Source organism: Macaca thibetana, chromosome 14, assembly GCF_024542745.1.
Source record: "Macaca thibetana thibetana isolate TM-01 chromosome 14, ASM2454274v1, whole genome shotgun sequence".
Classification (NCBI taxonomy): Eukaryota; Metazoa; Chordata; class Mammalia; order Primates; family Cercopithecidae; genus Macaca; species Macaca thibetana.
The window spans coordinates 58826788-58847602 of NC_065591.1; the positions used below are offsets into that span (position 1 = coordinate 58826788).

Consider the following 20815-nt stretch of genomic DNA (forward strand, 5'->3'; position numbering starts at 1 on the left):
TGGAGGGCGAGCCAAGGCCAGGGGGGTGGGGTGTCACCTCACCTGGTAAGCACAAGGGGTCAGCGGATTTCCCTTTCCTAGCCAAGGGAAGCCATGAGTGACTGTGCCTTGAGAAATGGTACACTCCTGCCCAAATACTGCACTATTCCTATGATCTTCACAACTGGCAGACCAGGAGATTCCCTCCCATGCCTGGCTCTGCACGTCCCACACCCACAAGGCATGCTCACTGCTAACGCAGCAGTCTGAGATCAACCTGGGATGCTGGAGCTTGGTCGGGGGAGGGGTGTCCACCATTACTGAGGCTTGAGTAGGTGGTTCTGTGTTCACAGTGTAAACAAAGCAGCAGGAAGGTTTGAACTGGGTAGAGCCCACTGCAGCTCAGCAAGGCTTACTGCCTCTCTAGATTCCACCTCTGGGAGCAGGGGATATCTGAATAAAAGGGAGCAGACAGCTTCTGCAGACTTAAACGTCCCTGCCTGACAGCTCTGAAGAGAGCAGTGGTTCTCCCTGTATGGCGTTCGAGCTCCAATAACGGACAGACTGTCTCCTCAGGTGGGTCACTGACCACCATGTAGCCTGACTGGGAGACACCTCCCAGTAGTGGCCAACAGACACCTCATACAGGCAGGTGCTCCTCTGGGACAAAGCTTCCAGAGGAAGGATCAGGCAGCCATATTTGCTGTTCTGCAGTCTCCACTGGTGATACGCAGGCAAACAGGGTCTGGAGTTGACCTCTAGCAAACTCCAATAGATCTGGAGCTGAGGGGCCTGTCTGTTGGAAGTAAAACTAACAAACAGAAAGGAATACCATCAACATCAACAAAAAGGACATCCACCCCAATACCCCAACTGTAGGTCACCAACATTAAAAACCAAAGGTAGATAAAACCACAAAGATAGGAGAAACCAGAGTAGAAAGGCTGAAAATTCCAAAAACCAGAACACCTCTTCTCCTACAAAGGAACACAACCCTTCGCCAGCAAGGGAATAAAACTGGACAGAGAATGACTTTGACAAGTTGCCAGAAGTAGGCTTCAGAAGGTCGGTAATAACAAACTTCTCCAAGCTAAAGGAGCATGTTCTAATTCATTGCAAGGAAGCTAAAAGCCTTGAAAAAAGGTTAGATGAATGGCTAACTAGAATAACCACTGTAGGGAAGAGCTTAAATGACCTGTTGGAGAGAAAACCACAGTATGAGAACTTTGTGAAGTATACACAAACTTCACTAGCTGATTCAATCAAGTGGAAGAAAGGATATCAGTGACTGAAGATCAAATTAATGAAATAAAATGGGAACACAAGATTAGAGAAAAAAGAGGGAAAAGAAATGAAAACAGCCCCCAAGAAATATGGGACTATGTGAAAAGACCAAATCTACGTTTGATTCGTGAACCTGAAAGTGACAGGGAGAATGGAACCAAGTTGGAAAACAGTCTTCAGGATATCATCCAGGAGAACTTCCCCAACCTAGTAAGGCAGGCCAACATTGAAATTCAGGAAATGCAAAGAACGCCACAAAGATACTCCTCTAGAAGAGCAATTCCAAGACACATAATTGTCAGGGTCACCAAAGTTGAGACGAAGGAAAAAATGTTAAGGGCAGCCAGAGAGAAAGGTCAGGTTACCCACAAAGGGAAGCCCATCAGACTAACAGCAGATCTCTCAGCAGAAACTCTACAAGCCAGAAGAGAGTTTCAATATTCAATATTCAACATTCTAAAATGATATTCAACATTCTAAAAGATATTCAACATTCTAAAAAAATATACCATGCTCATGGTTAGGAAGAATCAATATCGTGAAAATGGCCATACTGCCCAAGGTAATTTATAGATTCAATGCCATCCCCATCAAGCTACCAATGACTTTTTTCACAGAATTGGAAAAAGCTACTTTATATTTCATATGGAAACAAAAAAGAGCCCACATAGCCAAGACTATCTAAGCCAAAAGAACAAAGCTGGAGGTATCACACTACCTGACTTCAAACTGTAATACAAGGCTACAGTAACCAAAACAGCATGGTACTTGTACAAAAATAGATACATAGACCAATGGAACAGAACAGAGGCCTCAGAAATAACACCACACATCTACAACCATCTGATTTGTGACAAACCTGAGAAAAAGAAGCAATGGGGAAAGGATTCCCTATTTAATAAATGGTGCTGGGAAAACTGGCTAGCCATATGGAGAAAGCTGAAACTTGATCCCTTTCTTACACCTTACACAGAAATTAACTCAAGATGGATTAAAGACATAAATGTAAGACCTAATACCATAAAAACCCTAAGAAAAAAACCTAGGCAATACCATTCAGGACATAGGCATGGGCAAAGACTTCATGACTAAAACACCAAAAGCAATGGCAACAAAAGCCAAAATAGACAAATGGGATCTAATTAAACTAAAGAGCTTCTCCACAGCAAAAGAAACTACCATCAGAGTAAACAGGCAACCTACAGAATGAGAGAAAGTTTTTGCAATCTATCCATCTGACAAAGGGCTAATATCCAGAATCTACAAAGAACTTAAACAAATTTACAAGAAAAAAAGAAAAAAACTTCATCAAAAAGTGGACAACGGATATGAACAGACACTTCTCAAAAGAAGACATTTATGGATCCAACAGACACATGAAAACATGCTCATCATCACTGGTCATCAGAGAAATGCAAATCAAAACCACAATGAGATACCATCTCACACCAGTTAGAATGTCAGTCATTAAAAAGTCAGGAAACAACAGATGCTGAAGAGGATACGGAGAAATAGGAACACTTTTACACTCTTGGTGGGAATGTAAATTAGTTCAACCATTGTGGAAGACAGTGTGGCAATTCCTCAAGGATCTAGAACTAGAAATACCATTTGACCCAGCAATCCCATTACTGGGTATACACCCAAAGTATTATAAATTATGCTACTATAAAGACACATGCACACATATGTTTATTGTGGCAGTATTCACAATAGCAAAGACTTGGAACCAACCTAATGTCCATCAATAATAGACTGGATAAAGAAAATATGGCACATATACACCATGGAATACTACGCAGCCATAAAAAAGGATGAGTTCATGTCCTTTGAAGGGACATGGATGAAGTTGGAAACCATCATTCTCAGCAAAATATCACAAGGACAGAAAACCAAACACTGCATGTTCTCACTCATAATTGGGAGTTGATTAAAACATTAATCCCATTTGTGAGGGATTTGCTTTCAAGGTCTAATTATCTTCTGAAGGCCCAATTATATGATTTGGCTCAGTAAGATTTGAGATTCGTGGGAACACCCAAATCTCAACTCAAATTGTAATCCCCATGTGTCAACTGAGCAACTTGTAATCCCCATGTGTTGAGGGAGAGAAGTGATTGGATCATGGAGGTGGCTACCCGCATGCTGTTCTCATGATAGTGAGTGAGTTCTCATGAGATCTGGTGGTTTTATAAATAGTGATTTTCCTGCCCTCTTCTTACTTGCCCCCCTGCCACCTTGTGAAGAAGGTGCCTGCTCCCCTTTACCTTCCGCCAAGATTGTAAGTTTCCTGAGGGCTCCTCAGTCATGTGGAACTGTGAGTCAATTAAACATTTTTCCTTTTAACTAACCATTCTCTAATATTTCTTTACAGCAGTGTGAAAACAAACTAATACATCCCACCTCCTGATACCATCACATTGATAACATATGAATTCTGGATAGACACAAACATTGAGACTATAGGAGATTAAAACCTGTCTCATTGAAGATATATTTGGGTTAAATCTGTTAAGAGATTTTTGAGCTACATGTACATGGATCTTAATATCTATACCCAGATTTGTGAAATTTTCAACCATTATTTTTTAAATAAATTTTCTTTCCATTTGTCTCCACCTTCTGCCTCTTAGACTCCCATAATGTAATTTCTTTCTCTTAATTGTGTTTCATAATCCTGTTGACTTTCCTCATTTTTTGTCACTCTTTTTTTTCTCCTCTGATTAGATAATTCCTGTCCTCAAGTTTGTTGTTTCTTTCTTCTGTGTAATCAAGTCACTGTTGAAACTATTACATATTTTGTAAACCAAAATATGTCATTGCATTCTTCATCTCTAAAATTTGTTTGGTTCTTTTATGCTTTCTCTTTCTTTTTGGAACCTCTCATTTTGTTTTTGATTACATTTATCTGTGTTCTTTTGTAGCTCATTGAGGAGCTTTAGAACAATTATTTTGAATTATTTATCAGGCTACTTGCACATCTCCATTTCTTTAGGCTAGGTTGCTGGACATTTATTGTGTTTCTTTGGTGGCATTATGTTTTCCTAATTCTCTAGAATCCTATAATTCTCCATACTCCTATCTTCCATAAGTCTTGCATAGGGGTTTGCACATTTGAAGAAGCAGTCACCTCTTGCTAATCAATGGACTGGCTTTAGTAAGGAAAGATTTTACCTGTTGGAGAAGGCACAGTGAAGTCAGCTGTGGCACTGAGCCTGGTGTCATAAGGTTCCTGAGCTAACAGAGCAAGTGTGGATGTATGTAGGAAAGATACAATGTCTTGTTAGCTTAGACAGCTGAGATACACTTCAGCAATTGTGTGGCCATGATGACAGAGTTGCAGAAGGTCCACTGTGGCTGCAAGGGCTGTTGGGGTCCTCTTAGCAGTGCCACTGGGACTGGTAGCAAGGGCCTGGGCAAGTGGCAAGGGCCATGACCAATCATAGACATATGCATGGAGACCAGCGGTGAGCATACATGAAGCTACAAGGGTTAGGGCTGGCAGTCTGCATGTATGAGGCTGCAGGGGTCATTCTCAGGTGCCTGAACAGTGGTGGGGGCTTGTAGTAGGAGTCACATCAGCTGCGTGCACACACACAGCTATGGGATCAGCTATAAGTGCACATGGCATCACCACCCAGGTCAGCTTTTGGTGAAGCTCTGTGAAGAAGGTGACTGGGGCCCATGACAACAAACACTGTGGGGTCCTCAGTAGTGAAAGCTGCAGGGGGCGTGTGACAGCTGCAAACACTATTGATGTTCTGAACAACAGAAGTTGCTGGGGTCAGAGCAGGTCACCTGGAAATGCAGTGGCTCCCTTTGCATCGCACATGCTGATAGCTTCAACCCTTCTTCATTCCTAGCCATCTCCAGATATCTCTGCTATCCCAGGCTCACCAGTGACCTAGTGGGGTGGTACAGAAGTGGGTCCTTCAGGCAGTGCTCCAAACTGGTGGGGATGCTGGTTGGTCACCCTGCTCTCCTTTTCTCTGTGAGTGAAACTCATGGGCTGGGGAGTTTCCTTGGGGAGCATTCTTGGCCTGGGGAATAAAAGGCCAACAAAATGGCATTTTTACTAACCTTTTTATGTAACTATTCTGATTTTTTTTTTTTTTTTTTTTTTTTTTTTTTTTTTTTTTTTTTTTTGCTGCACTGAGTTGCTACACCTTTTAAAATGGATTTCTGACTTCTCCCAGGGCTACTTTCCCTCATGGATAGCTGTCTAATTATTGTATTGTCGTAGGAGTTGAAGGCTGAGATCTCCTACTCTGCCATCTAGCTGATGTCACTCCCCTTACACATATAACTTTTTATCCTAATATAAATTATATAATATTGGCAAGGAAAATATTGTTAACCCATTTAATGGATGAATAAACTGAGGAAAAATGACACATTTCTAAGGTCAATTGTCAAAAAAGCTAGTGAAATCTAGATTAGAAACCAAGTCTTCTAATTGGTGAACAAAGTTATTTTCTATAATATTGCTTCCAAATTATCTTTCTTCCATGAGTCTGAAGTAACATCTGTTAGATGAAATTTTTTCCAAGTTCTTCAGTCAAAAAGAATTGCTCCCTTGTTGGAGTTCTCAGAGCATTTTGTTTGTAGCTCTCTTATGGCACATATCACATTCTATCTTAATTATACTATATAGCTCTTATTTTACATAAAACATCATAGGCTCCCAAAATATAGGGATCAGGACATATGTTTTTATTCCAGAGAATGTATAGCACACTGCCCTGTACATAGTATGAGATAGTGAAAGCAGGAAGCATATTTTACATAAAGAACGAAACAAATAAATGTCTTTATTACCTTTAACCTACTTATGTTTCTTATGGTGGTTTCAGTGGTCTGAATGCAGCACCTGAATTTATGCTTTAAGAATAGGGGGAATTTAGTAAAATCAATTAGTAACCACTTGTTATATCACCTTGCATATAAGAGTAAGTGAAAAGGACCACACCATACTCATAGGTATAAATAGCATTGTTCCAGGATCAAACAAGAATTTAGACATAAATGGAGATTCAGCTTCCCAGGTCCCCTGGACATATCTTGGCAGTACACACCAAGTTTCCCTAGAGCTAGGAAAGACAGTGTAAGTTGGTCCCTGGGGAGAAGACTTGGGAAAAAGGATAGGCTAGAGCTGAATATATTATTCTGTCCCTTCTCATGTCTTCTTGCCTTAGAGTTGCAATACCTACCATGTAGACTAAGCAAGGGCCATACACACTTCTACAGAAAGTATCCGAATCTGTAGATCAGTTCACTTTCTCGTGATCAGTGTAAATGTCTGAAGAATTTTATGTTTTCAGAGTAAGGACAGACAGACCATGATGAGTGGTAGAAGACACCAAGACAGATTGGCTGATTCCTGAAGAAAGCTCCAACAAGATGAGGAAGATCTTGGGAAAATGACTGAAGTTATCATTACTGAACATGATAAAGAGTATTTTGGTGAGGCAAGTGGAAAATGAGATCTAGTACATCCTAACTCCAAGTTGGGGAAATTTGGGCAGCTCTGGATTTTCTGGATATTGAACAAGTGCATAAAGGATATGTTGCTTGCTCCTAAAATAGTCTGTCAGGGTTGATATTGTCTGTTGAGTACAAGCATGATCGTAACTGTAAAAAAGAAATATTTGTATAATGAAACGTTTTTCTTCCCCTAGGATATCGTACAGAGCCCAGAGTTCAAGGCTTTTGTTCTAAAACAAAGATACTCAAATGAGATTGTTCTGTGTCTTTACATGGTTCAAACTAGAGCATACTGGAGGTACATTTGTTGCAAAAAGTGGAAGAAAATGTGAAGGAAACATAGATATGCTTAAGTAATAAAAACAATTCATTGAAGTGTGAACTAGGAATAAGGCATAAGTGGTCTATAATTCTGTTCTCCAGAAATTTTGGGTTATTTTATTCCCCAGAATATAACAGGAAAAGTGAGAAAATAGAATAAATGACTATGTATGTTTATGAATATATGTGAGTAAACATATCTGAGTATATCTAATTAAGTAAACATGTATGGGTCTAATATGATATAATAACAATTCATGCTTGTAGGTAATAATGTTGGATCAAGTCCTATGTCAAATGTCCTCCATGCATTCTCGCATTTAATTCTCACAGCACAATCTAATAAAGTAGGCATTATTATAGCTTTTCTCATTTTACAGGAGAGGATATGGAAGTACGTAGTAATTGTTAAGTGATCTGTTCGGTATGACACAACTATTGTGAAATGGAAATAAGACTAAATTTTGTTCTGATTCTAAATCAGTGTTCTTAAATTCTATGCAGAGGTGAATTTTTGGTAAATTGTGTGGCTGATGGAATCGTGGGTTGTTACAAATGTCCTGAAGAGTAGAAGCCTCTACATTGGTGTTGCTTCCTACTGGGGCTAGACCATGGGTAAAGCTAGCCACTTCTACTCCCAGAACAGTTTCTTTTCCTCAAGAAAAACATTAGATCAAAGGTATTGAAGAACTAGGCCAGGAACTCCTTGCCAGTTAACTATGAGTGAAGTGTAGCTTGGAGGCTGGGAGTAAGGGACAATCTTTTCCCACCCAGAAAAGAGCCCTGAGCTCTGCCAGTGTGTGCTGCTATGGAAAGGAGACAGTGGTGACAATAATATGCATTTGACACATCATCATTCAATTCCTTGCCATGAGCTATGCCCAAAATATCTCTAGTCCAGGCGAATGTGAGAGTGAATCCTGACTGACGTACCAATCTTTCTGTGCCAAGAGAAGAACATAGTGGACAGGAGGTTGTCAAAAAAAAATGAATAATGGTCTGAATGCAGCACCTGAATTTATGCTTTAAGAATAGGGGACATTTAATAAAAATCAATTAGTAAGCTAGTTGGTCTAGCTCACAGAAAACATTCTGCCTTCCAGCATTAAAAGATCGACCTGTCCTTCTGCATTTATGTGCCTTTCTTCCTCTCCTTACCTTTCTGGGCCAGAGTATTAAAAAATAGTTCATATTTAGAAACACAGACCTACCAAGTGAATTAACAACAAAGCTGAAATCTAATGCGCTCAGACACTAGGGATGTGTTTACTATGAAAGTGTCCTGGGTGTGCATGCAGTGGATATTTCAAAGATATGCAGCGTATAGATATGTGCTTTCTGCCAGCGAAGACCCAGATTATTGCTTCCTTCTGTCTCTGACCTATATCCTGTGAATCCCAGAGCACCACAGGATTTATTAATCCACATATTAGTTCATATTCAATTAAAACTTATGTGTTTCCCAGTCACTGTTCTAGACATTTCGCTCAGAGTCGTGAAGGACAAGGTCTTGAGTTTGGGAAGCTTGCAGTGCAGCAGGGAAAAATACTGATGCATGTGAATGCTGTGCACTGGGAAGAAAATGTTGATGATGCATTTGACCCAGTTTGTGTAGATACCTCCTAAATGGAATTATGAATCTTGAGTATCATGGAATAATTCCATACAAATGGAATTATGCAATAGGAAGAGGGAAGAGAGTATGGAGAGCCGTGGAGGTCAGAGAGATTATAGTGTGCTTGGGGAGCAAACATTAGTTGAGTATGTCTGGAGCATGGACTATCACTTAGAGGGTCACAAGAAATGAAGTTGGAGAAATACGTAGGAATCAAAACATGAAGTGCCTCCTGTGTGTGGTAACTGAAACCTTTGCATGTTTATGTGAAGTCAATGCAAGGGTCACTAAGACATGTTCCAATAGTTTTAACAGTTTTAAAATTTCATCATACTCTAATTTGAATAAACTATGCTAGATCAAGAACCAGGGATCACCCAAATATTAAACTTCTTAACTTTTTCTGACTTGATGTTTTTATTTATGTTTCCCTTCAGGTAAGAATAAATTTTTGTGCAGTGAGTTCTTAATTAAACCAATAACTGAAATCAACATGGGAGAGACAAGTGGGTTCCTGTTCATTGCCAAAGGAGCTAGGAATGATGTAAATATTGACATTCCAATCATTGTCATCAGGTGCGTGAGAGTTGGGATGGAGGTGCATTTTTAAAAAAATTGATGAAAATGTTTGCTTCACATTTGAAGATGTGTCCCATTAACGTAAATTATTTTATGAGTCTCATTCACAGAAAAGACTGAATTATTAACGTATTTTTGTCTTATATTTGATGCCATGGTCCTCTTTATTATTTGTGGTGTTGCCATAGAAGACTTCAGTGTTGCTCAGTGCTTTTAATCATGCTGTGGCTAAACATTACTCTGGTCACTGAGTTCATCCTGATGGGCTTTCCCGCTGCCCCCATGGCTGCAGGTCCTGCTCTTCTTCCTCTTCCTTGTGGTCTACCTGTTAGTGGTGGTAGAGAATCTTGTCATCATGCTCACTGTTTGGGTCACTAGCTCCCTCCATAAGCCAATGTACTATTTCCTGAGTAGCATGTCCTTTCTGGAGGTCTGGTATGTCTCTTTCACAGTCCCCAAGATGCTGGACGGATTCCTCCTCAGAGACGGTGCATCTCCTTCACAGGTTGCATGACCCAGCTCTACTTCTTTATCTTGCTTGCTTGCACAGAGCATATACTCCTGGCGGCCATGGCCTATGACCGCTACGTGGCCACTTGCCACCCTCTTCGATACTCAGTCATCATGACCACAGGTTATTGTGGGCAGCTGGTGGCTTTCTCTTACATGAGTAGGTTCATGGTCTCTGTCATCAAGGTCTATTTCATTTCACAAGTTGCTTTCTGTGGCTCCAATGTTATGAACCACTTTTTCTGTGATATCTCACCAATCCTCAAACTGGCATGTAAAGACATGTCCACAGCTGAGCTAGTGGACTTTGCTTTGGCTATTGCCATTCTTGTGTTCCCTCTCATTACCACTGTCCTCTCCTATATCTACATTGTCTCCACCATTCTGCATATACCCTCCATCCAGGGAAGGAAGAAGGCCTTCTCCACCTGTGCATCTCACCTCACTGTAGTCATAATTTGTTACACAGCCATGATTTTCATGTATGTTCAGCCCAGAGCTATTGCATCATTTAATTCCAACAAACTGATCTCAGCTGTATGCAGTCCTCACACCCATGCTAAATCCATTCATCTACTGCCTAAGGAACCAGGAAGTCAAAAATGCTATCAAAAAGACCTTGAGGGGTGGCTAATGTCTCCTTCTCAGTTGAGCCCTGCTGATTTGAGGAGAAGACAGTGTCCACGCAGGATGCCATTCCCATGACATTTATCATAGCCCTACTTATTATTATCACTGCTCTACAGGCCTGGATTCTTAAATAAATCACAACATGGCCAAAGTGAAAAAAAATTAAAAGAGAAACAGGATACTTGATATATATTGCTTTAAGCATTAACTATTATTAACATACATGTAAATATATCATAAGTACCTTGGAATAATATAATAATAAATATTTAACACATACAAGATGTTGTTCATAGCACATTACAAATAATAAATTATTTGATTCACATAATACCTTAGGGATTATTTATGATCAGTTGCCTGATAATGCAGATCAGAAAACTGAAGCACAGAGAGGTTATGTAAGTTGTCCAAGACTACATACCTAATTTATATCAAAGCCACTACTTAAGCCCAAGGAGTTGGGCTCTAAAATCCACTGAATTAGAGCCTCTTTATATCTACAATTCTGTGATAGTAGCACTAGAGCCATATTAGCTAACAAACACTGAGGTCTGAATGGAACAAGCAATCTAGTGATTAAGGTATGTATAGACGTGATGATAACTGACAATAATGATACAGTGATGGTGGTGATAGTGGCAGTTGTGATTACATCAACTTAGTGATTATGGATTATTATTGATATTAATAATATTGATCATTTTGCAATGTTCTTCCAATTTTAGCTTCCTTCTAGGACTGTAACAGTTAATTTCTCATTTCAAGAGTGAAATCAATAGTTCCATGAGAGATGAAAGAATCGATATTACTGTAACTTTTACCATACATTTGCATCTCTTCAGACACTTTCTTTAGAGATGTTGAATTTTTGTGGCCCTCCATGCTATATCATGACTACCATCAGCAAACTAATGGAATATCATTCCATCAATAGATGTCTGAGCTGAAACTCTCAATACATTTCTACGATATAGGTCTACATAAAAATTAGGTGAAAAACAAATCAAAATTTCTAAGACAAATGAGAGTGTAAATATCATTGAGGCATGTGCTGACTAGATAAAGAAATATAGTGTACCAGAGAAAATTCTACAAAATTTCATTAATTGAGACTAAATATAGAAGAAATAGTCAGGAAGAGCCACTCCAGCTGTATATCCTGACTCTTTTAAGTGGGAGCCCAAAATTTGTCTACCCTTCTCATCTAAATCACCTTCAAAGTTATTCAAAATATCTGACTAGCAGTCCTCATATATTGCTCTTCTAGTATTACTCTACTGCTTAAGAATTCTTGATTTGAATTAAATATGCTTTATCCATTATTTTTATTATTATTATTTTAGAATTACTCTAGCATTCATAAAACTTAATAATATTTTCTCTCCATCTATACCAACCCAACCTTATATTTTCCTCATCACCAGTATGAAACATCCATTCTGATAATATCAGTCACTAGAATGTACTCAGTAATTATAAAATATCAATTCTTGCCTTGCTTAATGTATTCATTTATTTATCCCTTCTTGTGCTTTATTCCATGCCAGGCATTGTGATTGTCTATGAGGATACAATAGACAATGAACAAACAAAACAAATACACACAAATTTTTCCATTCAAGAGTTCAGAGATGAACACAGAAGATATAAGTATAATTACATTATAAAGTATAGGTGTGAGGAAAGAGGAAAAGTGTTCTATGAAAGCAAATGGTTGGTGAGTGACTAGGATAGTCAGAGATATTCTAGCAGAAGTGGCGTTTAAGCTAACACTTGAAGCAATTAGACAGATAAAAAATGGTGGCCGGGCGTGGTGGCTCAAGCCTGTAATCCCAGCACTTTGGGAGGCCGAGACGGGCGGATCACGAGGTCAGGAGATCGAGACCATCCTCGCTAAAGCGGTGAAACCCCGTCTCTACTAAAAAAAAAAATACAAAAAAACTAGCCGGGCGAGGTGGCGCGCGCCTATAGCCCCAGCTACGCGGGAGGCTGAGGCAGGAGAATGGCGTGAACCTGGGAGGCGGAGCTTGCAGTGAGCCGAGATCCCGCCACTGCACTCCAGCCTGGGCAAGAGTGAGATTCCGTCTCAAAAAAAAAAAAAAAAAATTGGTGAGTAATAGTGAGTGTCAGAGTTTGGAGGGAAAGGAATGGACAAGAATCAAGAAAGATAGTAGCACACTCAAAGAACCAAAAGATGATTAACATGTCTGGAGAATAAAGGGGCATGAGGAAGAAAGGGGTCACATGAGGAAGTAATTTCATCATTACCAATAAAAATCTTGCAATTTGTGAATTTTCTTTTTAAAAAATTATGAATACACAGTAAATTCTGTAAAGGCATTTTTCAATTTCTACAATTACTAGATCTTCAACCTGTAGTACTTCTACAAGGTGAATGTCAGTCATTAATAAGGTGAGGCAGGGGCAAGTTGAGTTGACTAAATATTTGGCCTCAGCTACAGCACCTTTTCATTTTGAATAGCAGATATCCATTATCAATTATATGTTTGACTTCCTCAGTATGTTGTGAGTTCCTTTAGAGTAGAAACTAACCTTATTCGTTATTGTACCTTACAATACCTGCCATAGTACCTAATAAGTACTGTGCAGGTGATTATTTCTCTCTTCTAGCCCCCAGTTTTCCATTCTTTGCATCTCTCTATCCCTCTCCATACCCCATCTTTAAGTAGTTGGAGAAAAACTGATCCTGTGGACTCTATCCCTCTGGATGTATTGGCCTCTGACTTCCAATTTGGTTGGGCCAATGGGAGGCACTAGCAGGGAATGGAAGCTGCAAAGAGAAGACAAGGGCTTTCCTCCCTCGCTGGTTCAGTGGCTCGGGCACTGGCTACAACTTCTGTAACAGAGGCACCCCTTCCAAGGATGCAGCTGCCACTGGGTTTCTGCACTGCTCATCCTTAAGTCACTCAACATCTCTTGCTGGTTGTTTTCACCTTGTCTGACCTCTGTTAATAGTTGTAACATTTAATTCTACTCAAAAACTTATGCAAGAATTGCTTTCTGTTTCTTGCTGACTGGTATGACATTTGATAAATATTAGTCAAATTGAAGCATATCTCAGTGGCAATGCATGGAATAAATATATCATTGTAAAAACTCAAGTGTTTACATTTTAAAATCAATAACATAAGCAAAGCTCATTTTCTGCTTAAATATGATAAATGGTGAAATTGAATAAAATACAAAACCTTTTGTTCCACGTTTACATTTTCAAGTATTACCCCATAAATAACTTCTACTGTTCTTCCATCCCCATGATGCCACTTCCAAATTCAACTGATTCTGAGATGTCTGAGTTAACACGGTCAGAAAATTTAAACAGAAATTTTAAATATATTGTGCTTCAGTTTTTCTGCCACTTATCTTAAGACTCCATCTGCTATCAGGAAGCAGTGAGTTCCTGTAGAACTAGTTGAATAAGTTTGCTACTCAGAGAACCACCCCTCTGCTTTTTCCCTTTTAGGCTTCTCATTCTCTCATCAAAGCAAATCAGCTTCTATCTTAAGATCCGTTCAAGAATTTCTCCAATATACTTTTCCTGTTGCTTCTAACTCAATCATTCAGGTTCGCTAAATTCCAACAAATAACAAATTTTGACCTTTAAAACTGCTGTTTTGATATACGTTTACAATGTGGAATGATTAAATCAGGTAACAAATCTGTCACCTCACAATACTTATCATTTTTCGTGGTGAAAACATTTAAAATTGCAATTTTGAAATAAACAGTGCATTATTTATTGTAGTCACGATTCTGTGCCATAGATCACTAATGATTATTCTTCCAACTATTAAACCTTATAAAAGAGGGAAATCATTTCTTTAGTGGTAACATGGATGAATCTAGAAGACATCATGTTAAGTGAAAAAAGCCAGGCACAGAAAGACAAATACTGCATGATCTTCTTGTATGTGAAATCTAAAAAAGTTGAACTCATAGAAGTAGAGAGTAAAATGGTGGTTATCAGGAAATGAAGGAGGAAGGATGGGAGAGAACATGGAGATGCTGGTCAATAGGTACAAAGTTTTATTTAAAAAAAGGAATAAATTCCGGAGTATTGTATAGCAAAATGATTATAGTTAATAGTAATGTAATGCATCCTTAAAAATTGCTAAGAAACTATATTTTAAGTGTTCTCACCACAAAAAAATTATAAGCATGTGAGGTAATAAATATGCTGAATTAGCATAATTGATTTAATTATTGTGCAAGGTACACATATATCCAAATATCATGCAGTACGCCATACATTTATGTAATTTTTATTTGTCAGTTAGAAATCAAATAAAATTCAAAAAACTGTGACCTACATTATACCAAATGGTGAAACTCTTAATGCCTTCCCCATAGGTAGGGAATAAGATGAGAAGGCCCACTCACTCCTCCTCTTCAACACAGTTGCTGTAAGTTCTAGTTCATGAAATAAAGCAAGGAAATGGAACTAAAGGCATAAAGCTCAGAATAGAAGAAAAATTGCTGGGCGTGGTGGCTCAAGCCTGTAATTCTAGCACTCTGGAAGGCCGAGGCAGGTGGATGACCTGAGGTCAGGAGTTCGAGACCAGCCTGGCCAACATGGTGAAACCCTGTCTGTACTAAAAATACAAAACAATTAGCTGGGCATTGTGGCATGTGCCTGTAGTCCCAGCTACTTGGGAGGCTGAGGCAAGAGAATTGCTTGAACCAGGGAGGTGGAGGTTGCAGTGAGCCGAGATCGTGCCACTGTACTCTAGCCTGGGTGACAGAGCAAGACTCTGTCTCAAAAAAAAGAAAAAAGAAAGAAAGAAAGAAAAAGAATAGGATAAAAAGCCTGTCCTTAAAGCATATAACATTGTTGTCTATGTAGGAAATCAAAGGAATCTACAACAAAAAGCTGAGAACTAAAAATAACTTCAGCAAGGTCATAGGATACATGACAAACATACAATAGTTAAGTATTCTAAAGTGAATATGTACACACTTAAATTAATAACACAATACCATTTGAAATTACTCAAAAAAGAAATAGGTGATATAAACATAACAACACATTACAAAACTTGTATGCTTAAAACTACACAATGCTGATAAAGGAAATCAAAGAAGATCTAAATAAATTGAGAAATGTACTATGTTCATGGAATGGAATACTTAATAAAGGAATGAGGTCAGCTCTCTCCAAACTGACATACAAATTTAGTTCAATTTCTCTCAAAACCAGAGCAAGTTTTTTTTGTCAGTATTGACAAGATTATTCTAAAATCCATATGAAAAGCAAATAAACTAGAACAACTAAAATAAACTTCAAAAGAATAAAAAGTAAGGGGAATCAGTCCACCAAATTTCAACATTGTAGACTATTTATTTGTTAGAGTGCTACAATATTATTTATTATAGAACTATAAGATTATGTGTTATTTAGGATGGCATAGGCACATAAATCAATAAAACAGAATAACTAATCTAAAAATAGACTCATAAACATATGCTCACTGATTTTTGAAAAATGTCCAAAAGCAATTAAATTAAGGAAAGAACACCTTTTCCACAAACGGTGCTGAAGCATTTGGGCATCTCTGGATTTGGAGCATCCATAGATAAGCCTCGATCCAAGTTTCATATCTTACACAAACATTTACTCAAGATGGGTCATGGACTTAAGTTAAAATGCAACTATAAGACTGACTGAGGGAAAAAAAAAAAAAAAAAGGAAGAACCTATGGGATCTAGAGCCAGACAAATAATTCTTAGAATTCACACAGAAAAGAAGATCCATAAAAGTTTTACAAATTGGACTTCATTGAAATTAAAAACATTTGGTTTGTAAAAGACTCTGTAAAGAGGATCAAAAGAGAAACTGGAAGAATATATTTGCAAACAGTACAGAAATAGGATCTGTAGTATATAAAGAACTCTCAAAACACCAGTTTAAAAGTCAGGAAACAACAGATGCTGGAGAGGATGTGGAGAAATAGAAACACTTTTACACTGTTGATGGGAGTGTAAATTAGTTCAACCATTATGGAAGACATTGTGGAGATTCCTCAAGGATCTAGAACCAGAAATATTATTTGACCCAGCAGTCCCATTACTAGGTATATACCCAAAGGATTATAAATCATTCTACTATAAAAACACATGTACACGTATGCTTACTGCAGCACTATTCACAATAGCAAAGACATGGAATGAACCCAAATGCCCATCAGTGATAGACTGGATGATGAAAATGTGGCACATATGTACCATGGAGTACTATGCAACCATAAAAAAATGATGAGTTTATGTCCTCTGCAGGGAAATGGATGAAGCTGGAAACATCATTCTCAGCAAACTATTACAGGAACAGAAAACCAAACACCACATGGTCTCACTCATAAATGGGAGTTGAACAATGAAAACGCATTGACACAGGGAGGGGAACATCACAAACAGGGGCCTGTCTGGGGTGGGTGCCTACGGGAGGGATAGCACTAGGAGAAATACCTAATGTAGATGACAGGTTGATGGGTGTAGCAAACCACCATGGCACGTATATACCTATGTAACAAACCTGCACATTCTGCACGTGTATCCCAGAACTTAAAGTATAATTTAAAAAAACAATAATAACAATCATCTAAATAGAAAACAGGCAAAAGAAATGAAAAACATTTCATTGGATATATATATATCCAATGATATATAGGTTGCAAATAAGCACATGAAAAGATGTTCAATTTCATTAACCTCTAGGTAAATGCAAATTAAATCACAATAAGATCACAACACACCTATTAAAAACATGAAAATGGCCGGGCGCGGTGGCTCAAGCCTGTAATCCCAGCACTTTGGGAGGCCGAGACGGGCGGATCATGAGGTCAGGAGATCGAGACCATCCTGGCTATCACGGTGAAACCCCGTCTCTACTAAAAATACAAAAAACTAGCCGGGCGCGGTGGCGGGCGCCTGTAGTCCCAGCTACTCGGGAGGCTGAGGTAGGAGAATGGCGTGAACCCGGGAGGCGGAGCTTGCAGTGAGCTGAGATCCGGCCACTGCACTCCAGCCTGGGCGGCAGAGCGAGACTCCGTCTCAAAAAAAAAAAAAAAAAAAACATGAAAACATAAAGTAGTGACAATACTTAATGATGGCAAGCATGCAGAGAATCTGTATCACTCACACATTTCTGGTAGTAATTTAAAATGGAACAACCAGTCTGTAAAGTAGTTTGGAAGTTTCTTTAAAACCTGAACATTCAATCGACATATGAGTTGGCAATTGCATTCTGTGCATGTTCCTCAGAGAAATGAAAACTTATGTTCACATGAAAACTGTACACAAATGTCTGTAGTAACCTTATTCATAATAGCCCCAAGCTGAAAACAACCCATATGTCCTTCAACTGGTGCATGTTTAAACAAAACTGAGCTACGTCCATAGCATGCAATACTACTCAGCAATTAAAAAAATAAATGATTGATGTACACAATGACCTGGATAAATCTCTAGAGAATTATACTGAGTGAAAAAAGTCAATTTCAAAAGATAACATATGATTTCATTATATTGCATTCCTAAAATGACAAATTGTAAAAATGAAAAACAGGTTAGTGGTTGCCAGGGGTTAAAGAAAGAAATGAGGACCCTCTGTATCCTGACTGTATTTGTGTGGATATACAGTGTGCGATAGTGTACAATAATTTTGTAACACATTATCACTTTGAGAAACTGAGAAAAGCACACATGGAATATTTCTGTATTATTTAACAACCATATAACAGTTTTTATCTTAGTCCTCATATTTTCCATGAGCATATTCATAAAATATTCAACTAATATCGTTGCATCTATCTTTTCAATATTTATATTTTTTTATTTCATGTTGTATCGACAAAAATTTCCAAAGCAACATAAAATAATGGAGATTAAAAAATGTTCTTGCCATCTTCTGTTTTAATGAGAACACATCTACTACTTCCCCATTTGGTACATACATTTGCTTTAAATAGGTAAATATTCCACCAGCCCTTATCTGTAGTGCCAAAATCCAAGCAGTTTTAAAAACTGAACGTTTGTTCCTAAGTTTGGGACCTGAATGTATAAAACCTGTGGTGAACTGATATGAGATTGTTTGTGGTCTTTACTTATTTCACATTGTATAAATAGTCACATATTATACTGTAGACATATTCATATGTTAGATCATAAGATGGTGCTTCAGAACTCTTTGGGGATTTGGGGAAATGTATGGTATATGCTGCATATTGCTTTTTAAAATCTGAAAAAGCCAATTTGTTGTAGATAAAGAAACGTGGACCTGTTATTTATTTAAGAATGTATCCCCTTTATCCTCATGGGTGTCAGGATTATCAAGTGGATTAAACAATGCATATATTGAAATGAATATGGTTTATTTTATTTTGACCTATTGATGTGGTCTATCAACTGGTAATAGCTAAAAGCAAACTGACATCAACTTCAATAAATCTAAAGAATTTGGGCTGGGCTGGGTGGCTCACACCTGTAATCCCAGGACTCTAGGAGGCCTAGGTGGGAAGATCACCTGAGGTTGAAGACTCCTAGGTTTGAGACCAGCCTGACTAGCCAACATGGTGAAACCCTGTCTCCACTAAAATAAAAAAAATTAGCCAGGCATGGTGGCGCATGCCTGTAATCCCAGCTACTTGGGAGGCTGAGGCAGGAGAATTGCTTGACCTGGGAGCAGAGTTTGCAGTGACCTGAGATCATGGCATTGCACTCCAGCCTGGGCGAAAAGAGTGAAACTCTGTGTCAAAAAAAAAAGAAAAGCAAAATCTAAACAATTGAAAATATGCCTCATTTAGACAGCACTACCCTGGCAACCAAGACAACACTAATTCAACCAATTGCTAGCTTTAAAGGTTTTTCAACTAACAATACAGAATGTTAATTATACTATATGCGTGTGTATGTGTGTGTGCACACATACATACACACACATACACACATGTTCTTATTCAAAATAGAGTTTATTATACCGTCTATGGCATATGATTTTACTCTAAAGTAGGCTTTTATTTTAAGAGTATTTTCAGATAGTCTTTTATACCCTACTCTTCCTTGCTGCTGCAAATTCATTTTGCTGCTGCAAATTCATTTTATCATTTGCTTCTGGCTTGGTCAATTCCCCATGATTTCCTGAGTGTCTTTTTTATTTCAGGAGCGCTAAGTTTCATTCTTAATATGGGATCTGTGAGACTTATGAGCAGCACACTGATACAGATAACAACTGCCCAATAACACTCGGTTTGTTCTGATTATTTAAATTTTTGGAAATGTTTCCTCCCAATTACTTATAAAAATCCTTCTTAAACTCAGAATCTCAAGATCTTTCTCTTATGTCTCCAATGTGCTCATGAATAATTATTTCTCCTGTCCCAACAGACTCAGATTCAACAAATATTATTGAACAATAGCTAATATTTATTGAGAAATGCTATGTTCTCAGTGCTGTTCTAAGAAACTTCCATTCATATATTAATTAATTTAATCCTCACAACAACTCTATGAAGTAGACATTAGAATTATTCTCATTTTACAGCTGAGAAAACAGAGGCCCAAGGAGTTTAAATATTTTCACAAGATCCCTTAGTTGAACACAGCAATGTGACTGTGAATCCCATGTAATTAATTTGCTGGACCTCAATATGACACAGAATACTGTGGATTGAGTGGGGTGTCAAATCTTGTCACAAACTTAAAATGCCTATGATGTATGTTATTTTCATAATGGATATCATTATATGGAAAACAACCATATACAACAAAATCCCAAATTTTTTAAAAAAAATCCAATACAAACATGGAACTCAAACCCAGAAACCCTAACTCTCAACTCAGTGCTCCTTGTATGACATCATGGAGTTAATGAGTGTCAACTATATGGCATCAGGAGACAAAGAAGGAACTGTCTAGCATTGTTGAGCCCCTGTCATGCTCCAGGATCTGTACATATATTAATGACATTTACTCCTCTCAACAATCCTGTCAGGCATATGAATCCTATTATGTAGATTAGGAATGTAAGGCCCAAAGGGTTAAATAAATTGCCCAAAATTACATATCTGAGTTAGAATATCAGCCCGTGTCTTTCTTTTGAGCAGGAGTATGACATGATAGAAAGGGGAGACTGACAAGGAACAGGAAGGCAAGAGAGGGAAATATGAGTTCAGGGGTATCTTGACATTCTCTCTTTCATGAAACTTCCTGATAAAACCCTATGGCCTGAGCTTTCCAAACCTTCCCCTTCCCTGTCCTCTGCCCCAGTCTTTTTTTCCCTCTTGTATCTCTTTTGGTCTCTTGGGCTTCTGCCTCAGAGCCATCCCAAAGCATCAGAAGGAGGAGGGGAAAATGGGGGCTGAAGGAGTGAGGTGCGGGATAAAGGAATCTTTCCTA

At 38.3% G+C, this 20815-nt stretch overlaps 1 pseudogene; it reads left to right on the forward strand.

The window, feature by feature from the left end:
- Positions 1-9481: 9481 nt before the first annotated feature.
- On the forward strand, positions 9482-10406 carry LOC126935192 (olfactory receptor 6-like; annotated as a pseudogene).
- Positions 10407-20815: the final 10409 nt, after the last annotated feature.